The sequence below is a fragment of the Arachis hypogaea genome, chromosome 18 (assembly GCF_003086295.3).
Source record: "Arachis hypogaea cultivar Tifrunner chromosome 18, arahy.Tifrunner.gnm2.J5K5, whole genome shotgun sequence".
Taxonomy (NCBI): domain Eukaryota; kingdom Viridiplantae; phylum Streptophyta; class Magnoliopsida; order Fabales; family Fabaceae; genus Arachis; species Arachis hypogaea.
In genome coordinates, this window is record NC_092053.1 from 67,666,683 (window position 1) to 67,674,913 (window position 8,231).

Below are 8,231 nucleotides of genomic sequence, written 5' to 3' on the forward strand. Positions count from 1 at the left end.
TAGGTGTCCTCCTTGGGATAGCGTCATTTAAAGAACGAGGGTCAGCAAAACGTAAAAAAAACTGGAAAAAAAAATCGCAGGAGCCTGCCGTAGATGAGGCCATTATGGCTCGCCTTTAGGTGTCCTCCTCGTGATAGCGTCATTTAAAGAACGAGGGTCAGCGCAACGTAAAAAAAATGCAAAGAAAAACCGAAAAAAAAAAAACCAGAGGAGCCTGCCGAAGATGAGGCCATTACGGCTCGCCTTTAGGTGTCCTCCTCGGGATAGCGTCATTTAAAGAACGAAGGTCAGCACAATGTAAAAAAAAAAAAAAAAAAACCAAGGCAGCCTGCCGAAGATGAGGCCATTACGGTTCGCCTTTAGGTGTCCTCCTCGGGATAGCGTCATTTAAAGAACGACGGTCAGCACAACGTAAAAAAAAAAACCAGTAAAATAAACCAGAGGAGCCTGCCGAAGATGTGGCCATTACGGTTTGCCTTTAGGTGTCCTCCTCCGGATAGCGTCATTTAAAGAACGAGGATCAGCACAACGTAAAAAAAATGAAAAAAAATCGGAAAAAAAAACAGAGGAGACTGCCTAAGATGAGGCCATTATGGCTCGCCTTTAGGTGTCCTGCTCGTGATAGCGTCATTTAAAGAAGGAGGGTCAGCACAACGTAAAAAAAAAAAGAAAAAAAACCGAAAAAAAAAACCAGAGGAGCCTGCCGAAGATGAGGTCATTACGGTTCGCCTTTAGGTGTCCTCCTTAGGATAGCGTCATTTAAAGAACCAGGGTCAGCACAACGTAAAAAAAAAAATCCAGAGTAGTCTACAGAAGATTAGGCCATTAGGGCTTGCCTTTAGGTGTCCTCCTCGGGATTGTGTCATTTAAAGAACGAGGGTCAGCACAACGTAAAAAAAAAAAAAAACAGTAAAATAAACCAGAGGAGCCTGCCAAAGATGAGGCTATTACGGCTCGCCTTTAGGTGTCCTCCTTGGGATAGCGTCATTTAAAGAACGAGGGTCAGCACAACGTAAAAAAAACTGGAAAAAAAAATCGCAGGAGCCTGCCGTAGATGAGGCCATTATGGCTCGCCTTTAGGTGTCCTCCTCGTGATAGCGTCATTTAAAGAACGAGGGTCAGCGCAACGTAAAAAAAATGCAAAGAAAAACCGAAAAAAAAAAACTAGAGGAGCCTGCCGAAGATGAGGCCATTACGGCTCGCCTTTAGGTGTCCTCCTCGGGATAGCATCATTTAAAGAACGAGGGTCAGCACAACGTGAAAAAAAAAAAAAAAAAAACCAAGGGAGCCTACCGAAGATGAGGCCATTACGGTTCGCCTTTAGGTGTCCTCCTCGGGATAGCGCCATTTAAAGAACGACGGTCAGCACAACGTAAAAAAAAAAACCAGTAAAATAAACCAGAGGAGCCTGCCAAAGATGAGTCTATTACGGCTCGCCTTTAGGTGTCCTCCTTGGGATAGCGTCATTTAAAGAACGAGGGTCAGCACAACGTAAAAAAAATTTGGAAAAAAAAATCGCAGGAGCCTACCGTAGATGAGGCCATTATGGCTCGCCTTTAGGTGCCCTCCTCGTGATAGCGTCATTTAAAGAACGAGGGTCAGCGCAACGTAAAAAAAATGCAAAGAAAAACCCAAAAAAAAAAACCAGAGGAGCCTGCCGAAGATGAGGCCATTACGGCTCGCCTTTAGGTGTCCTCCTCAGGATGGCGTCATTTAAAGAACGAAGGTCAGCACAACGTAAAAAAAAAAATCCAGAGTAGCCTGCCGAAGATGAGGCCATTACGGCTCGCCTTTAGGTGTCCTCCTCGGGATAGCGTCATTTAAAGAACGAAGGTCAGCACAACGTAAAAAAAAAAAAAAAACCAAAGGAGACTGCCGAAGATGAGGCCATTACGGTTCCCCTTTAGGTGTCCTCCTCGGGATAGCGTCATTTAAAGAACGAGAGTCAGCACAACGTAAAAAAAAAACCAGTAAAATAAACCAGAGGAGCCTGCCAAAGATGAGGCTATTACGGCTCGCCTTTAGGTGTCCTCCTTGGGATAGCGTCATTTAAAGAACGAGGGTCAGCACAACGTAAAAAAAACTGGAAAAAAAATTCGCAGGAGCCTACCGTAGATGAGGCCATTATGGCTCGCCTTTAGGTGTCCTCCTCGTGATAGCGTCATTTAAAGAACGAGGGTCAGCGCAACGTAAAAAAAATGCAAAGAAAAACCGAAAAAGAAAAAACCAGAGGAGCCTGCCGAAGATGAGGCCATTACGGCTCGCCTTTAGGTGTCCTCCTCAGGATAGCGTCATTTAAAGAACGAGGGTCAGCACAACGTAAAAAAAAAAATCCAGAGTAGCCTGCCGAAGATGAGGCCATTACGGCTCGCCTTTAGGTGTCCTCCTCGGGATAGCGTCATTTAAAGAACGAAGGTCAGCACAAAAAAAAAAAAAAAAAAAAACAAGGGAGCCTGCCGAAGATGAGGCCATTATGGTTCGCCTTTAGGTGTCCTCCTCGGGATAGCGTCATTTAAAGAACGAGGGTCAGCACAACGTAAAATAAAAACCAGTAAAATAAACCAGAGGAGCTTGCCAAAGATGAGGCTATTACGGCTCGCCTTTAGGTGTCCTCCTTGGGATAGCGTCATTTAAAGAACGAGGGTCAGCACAACGTAAAAAAAACTGGAAAAAAAAAATCGCAGGAGCTTGCCGTAGATGAGGCCATTATGGCTCGCCTTTAGGTGTCCTCCTATTGATAGCGTCATTTAAGGAACGAGGGTCAGCGCAACGTAAAAAAAATGCAAATCAAAACCGAAAAAAAAAACCAGAGGAGCCTGCCGAAGATGAGGCCATTACGGCTCGCCTTTAGGTGTCCTCCTCGGGATAGCGTCATTTAAAGAACGAAGGTCAGCACAACGTAAAAAAAAAAAAAAAAACCAAGGGAGCCTGCCGAAGATGAGGCCATTACGGTTCGCCTTAAGGTGTCCTCCTCGGGATAGCGTCATTTAAAGAACAACGGTCAGCACAACGTAAAAAAAAAAAAACCAATAAAATAAACCCGAGGAGCCTGCCAAAGATCAGGCTATTACGGCTCGCCTTTAGGTGTCCTCCTTGGAATAGCGTCATTTAAAGAACGAGGGTCAGCACAACGTAAAAAAAACTGGAAAAAAAAATCGCAGGAGCCTACCGTATATGAGGCCATTATGGCTCGCCTTTAGGTGTCCTCCTCGTGATAGCGTCATTTAAAGAACGAGGGTCAGCGCAACGTAAAAAAAATGCAAAGAAAAACTGAAAAAAAAAAAAAACCAGAGGAGCCTGCCGAAGATGAGGCCATTACAGCTCGCCTTTAGGTGTCCTCCTCGGGATAGCGTCATTTAAAGAACAAAGGTCAGCACAATGTAAAAAAAAAAAAAAAAACCAAGGGAGCCTGCCGAAGATGAGGCCATTACGGTTCGCCTTTAGGTTTCCTCCTCGGGATAGCGTCATTTAAAGAACGACGGTCAGCACAACGTAAAAAAAAAAAACCAGTAAAATAAACCGGAGGAGCCTGCCGAAGATGTGGCCATTACGGTTTGCCTTTAGGTGTCCTCCTCCGGATAGCGTCATTTAAAGAACGAGGATCAGCACAACGTAAAAAAAAATGAAAAAAAATCGGAAAAAAAAAAAACAGAGGAGACTGCCTAAGATGAGGCCATTATGGCTCGCCTTTAGGTGTCCTGCTCGTGATAGCGTCATTTAAAGAAGGAGGGTCAGCACAACGTAAAAAAAAAAAGAAAAAAAATCGAAAAAAAAACCAGAGGAGCCTGCCGAAGATGAGGTCATTACGGTTCGCCTTTAGGTGTCCTCCTTAGGATAGCGTCATTTAAAGAACGAGGGTCAGCGCAACATAAAAAAAATGCAAAGAAAAACCCAAAAAAAAACACCAGAGGAGCCTGCCGAAGATGAGGCCATTACGGCTCGCCTTTAGGTGTCCTCCTCAGGATGGCGTCATTTAAAGAACGAAGGTCAGCACAACGTAAAAAAAAAAATCCAGAGTAGCCTGCCGAAGATGAGGCCATTACGGCTCGCCTTTAGGTGTCCTCCTCGGGATAGCGTCATTTAAAGAACGAAGGTCAGCACAACGAAAAAAAAAAAAAAAAAAAAAAAAAAAAAAAAAACCAAAGGAGACTGCCGAAGATGAGGCCATTACGGTTCCCCTTTAGGTGTCCTCCTCGGGATAGCGTCATTTAAAGAACGAGAGTCAGCACAACGTAAAAAAAAAAAACCAGTAAAATAAACCAGAGGAGCCTGCCAAAGATGAGGCTATTACGGCTCGCCTTTAGGTGTCCTCCTTGGGATAGCGTCATTTAAAGAACGAGGGTCAGCACAACGTAAAAAAAACTGGAAAAAAAATTCGCAGGAGCCTACCGTAGATGAGGCCATTATGGCTCGCCTTTAGGTGTCCTCCTCGTGATAGCGTCATTTAAAAAACGAGGGTCAGCGCAACGTAAAAAAAATGCAAAGAAAAACCGAAAAAAAAAAAAACCAGAGGAGCCTGCCGAAGATGAGGCCATTACGGCTCGCCTTTAGGTGTCCTCCTCAGGATAGCGTCATTTAAAGAATGAGGGTCAGCACAACGTAAAAAAAAAATCCAGAGTAGCCTGCCGAAGATGAGGCCATTACGGCTCGCCTTTAGGTGTCCTCCTCGGGATAGCGTCATTTAAAGAACGAAGGTCATCACAAAAAAAAAAAAAAAAAAAAAAAAAACAAGGGAGCCTGCCGAAGATGAGGCCATTATGGTTCGCCTTTAGGTGTCCTCCTCGGGATAGCGTCATTTAAAGAAGGAGGGTCAGCACAACGTAAAATAAAAACCAGTAAAATAAACCAGAGGAGCCTGCCAAAGATGAGGCTATTACGGCTCGCCTTTAGGTGTCCTCCTTGGGATAGCGTCATTTAAGGAACGAGGGTCAGCACAACGTAAAAAAAACTGGAAAAAAAAAATCGCAGGAGCCTGCCGTAGATGAGGCCATTATGGCTCGCCTTTAGGTGTCCTCCTATTGATAGCGTCATTTAAAGAACGAGGGTCAGCGCAACGTAAAAAAAAATGCAAATCAAAACCGAAATAAAAAACCAGAGGAGCCTGCCGAAGATGAGGCCATTACTGCTCGCCTTTAGGTGTCCTCCTCGGGATAGCGTCATTTAAAGAACGAAGGTCAGCACAACGTCAAAAAAAAAAAAAAAAAACCAAGGGAACCTGCCGAAGATGAGGCCATTACGGTTCGCCTTAAGGTGTCCTCCTCGGGATAGCGTCATTTAAAGAACGAAGGTCAGCACAATGTAAAAAAAAAAAAAAAAACCAGTAAAATAAACCCGAGGAGCCTGCCAAAGATCAGGCTATTACGGCTCGCCTTTAGGTGTCCTCCTTGGGATAGCGTCATTTAAAGAACGAGGGTCAGCACAACGTAAAAAAAACTGGAAAAAAAAATCGCAGGAGCCTACCGTATATGAGGCCATTATGGCTCGCCTTTAGGTGTCCTCCTCGTGATAGCGTCATTTAAAGAACGAGGGTCAGCGCAACGTAAAAAAAATGCAAAGAAAAACCGAAAAAAAAAAACCAGAGGAGCCTGCCGAAGATGAGGCCATTACGGCTCGCCTTTAGGTGTCCTCCTCAGGATAGCGTCATTTAAAGAACGAGGGTCAGCACAACGTAAAAAAAAAAATCCAAAGTAGCCTGCCGAAGATGAGGCCATTACGGCTCGCCTTTAGGTGTCCTCCTCGGGATAGCATCATTTAAAGAACGAAGGTCAGCACAACGTAAAAAAAAAAAAAAACCAAGGGAGCCTGCCGAAGATGAGGCCATTACGGTTCGCCTTTAGGTGTCCTCCTCGGGATAGCGTCATTTAAAGAACGAGCGTCAGCACAACATAAAAAAAACCAGTAAAATAAACCAGAGGAGCCTGCCAAAGATGAGGCTATTACGGCTCGCCTTTAGGTGTCCTCCTTGGGATAGCGTCATTTAAAGAACGAGGGTCAGCACAACATAAAAACAACTGGAAAAAAAAAATCGCAGGAGCCTGCCGTAGATGAGGCCATTATGGCTCGCCTTTAGGTGTCCTCCTCGTGATAGCGTCATTTAAAGAATGAGGGTCAGCGCAACGTAAAAAAAATGCAAAGAAAAACCGAAAAAAAAAACCAGAGGAGCCTGCCGAAGATGAGGCCTTTACAGCTCGCCTTTAGGTGTCCTCCTCGGGATAGCGTCATTTAAAGAACGAAGGTCAGCACAACGTAAAAAAAAAAAAAAAAAACCAAGGGAGACTGCCGAAGATGAGGCCATTACGGTTCGCTTTAGGTGTCCTCCTCGGGATAGCGTCATTTAAACAACGACGGTCAGCACAACATAAAAAAAAAACCAGTAAAATAAACCAGAGGAGCCTGCCAAAGATGAGGCTATTACGGCTCGCCTTTAGGTGTCCTCCTTGGGATAGCGTCATTTAAAGAACGAGGGTCAGCACAACGTAAAAAAAACTGGAAAAAAAAATCGGAGGAGCTTGCCGTAGATGAGGCCATTATGGCTCGCCTTTAGGTGTCCTCCTCGTGATAGCGTCATTTAAAGAACGAGGGTCAGCACAACGTAAAAAAAAATACTGAAAAAAAAACCAGAAAAAAAAACCAGAGGAGCCTGCTGAAGATGAGGCCATTTCGGCTCGCCTTTAGGTGTCCTCCTCGGGATAGCGTCATTTATAGAACGAAGATCAGCGCAACGTAAAAAATAAAAATAAAAAAAACTGCAAAGAAAAACCGAAAAAAAAAAAACCAGAGGAGCCTACCGAAGATGAGGCCATTACGGTTCGCCTTTAGTGTCCTCCTCGAGATAGCTTCATTTAAAGAACAAGGGTCAGCACAACGTAAAAAAAAAATCCAAAGTAGCCTGCCAAAGATGAGGCCATTACGGCTTGCCTTTAGGTGTCCACCTCGGGATAGCGTCATTTAAAGAACGAGGATCAGCACAACGTAAAAAAAAAAAAACAGGAGGAGCCTACCGAGGATGAGGCCGTTACGGCTCACCTTTAGGTGTCCTCCTCGGGATAGAGTCATTTAAAGAACGAGTGTTAGCGCAACGTAAAAAAAAAAACTACAAAGAAAAATTGAAAAAAAAAAACCAGTGGAGCCTGCCGAAGATGTGGCCATTACGGTTCGCCTTTAGGTGTCCTCCTCCGGATAGCGTCATTTAAAGATCGAGGATCAGCACAACGTAAAAAAAATGAAAAAAAAATCGAAAAAAAAACAGAGGAGACTGCCTAAGATGAGGCCATTATGGCTCGCCTTTAGGTGTCCTGCTCGTGATAGCGTCATTTAAAGAAGGAGGGTCAGCACAACGTAAAAAAAAAAGAAAAAAAACCGAAAAAAAAAAAACCAGAGGAGCCTGCCGAAGATGAGGTCATTACGGTTCGCCTTTAGGTGTCCTCCTTAGGATAGCGTCATTTAAAGAACCAGGGTCAGCACAACGTAAAAAAAAAATCCAGAGTAGTCTACAGAAGATTAGGCCATTAGGGTTTGCCTTTAGGTGTCCTCCTCGGGATTGTGTCATTTAAAGAACGAGGGTCAGCACAACGTAAAAAAAAAAAAACCCAGAAAAAAAAATCAGAGGAGCCTGCCGAAGATGAGGCCATTACGACTCGCCTTTTGGTGTCCTCCTCGGGATAGCGTCATTTAAAGAACGAGGGTCAGCACAACGTAAAAAAAATGCAAAGAAAAACCAAAAAAAAAAAACCAGAAAAGCCTTCCGAACATGAGGCCATTACGGCTCGCCATTAGGTGTCCTCCTCGGGATAGCGTCATTTAAAGAACGAAGGTCAGTGCAACGTAAAAAAAATGCAAAGAGAAACAGAAAAAAAAAACCCAGAGGAGCCTGCCGAAGATGAGGCCATTACGATTCGCCTTTAGGTGTCCTTCTCGGGATAGCGTCATTTAAAGAACGAGGGTCAGCACAACGTAAATAAAAAATCCAGAGTAGCCTGCCGAAGATGAGGCCATTACGGCTCGCCTTTAAGTGTCCTCCTCAGGATAGCGTCATTTAAAGAACGAGGGTCAGAACAACGTAAAAAAAAAGTCCAGAGTAGCCTGCCGAAGATGAGGCCGTTACGGCTTGCCTTTAGGTGTCCTACTCCGGATAGCGTCATCTAAAGAACGATGGTCAGCACAACGTAAAATAAAATAAATAAAATAAAAAAAAAAAAAAAAACCAGAGAGCTGCCGAAGATGAGGCCATT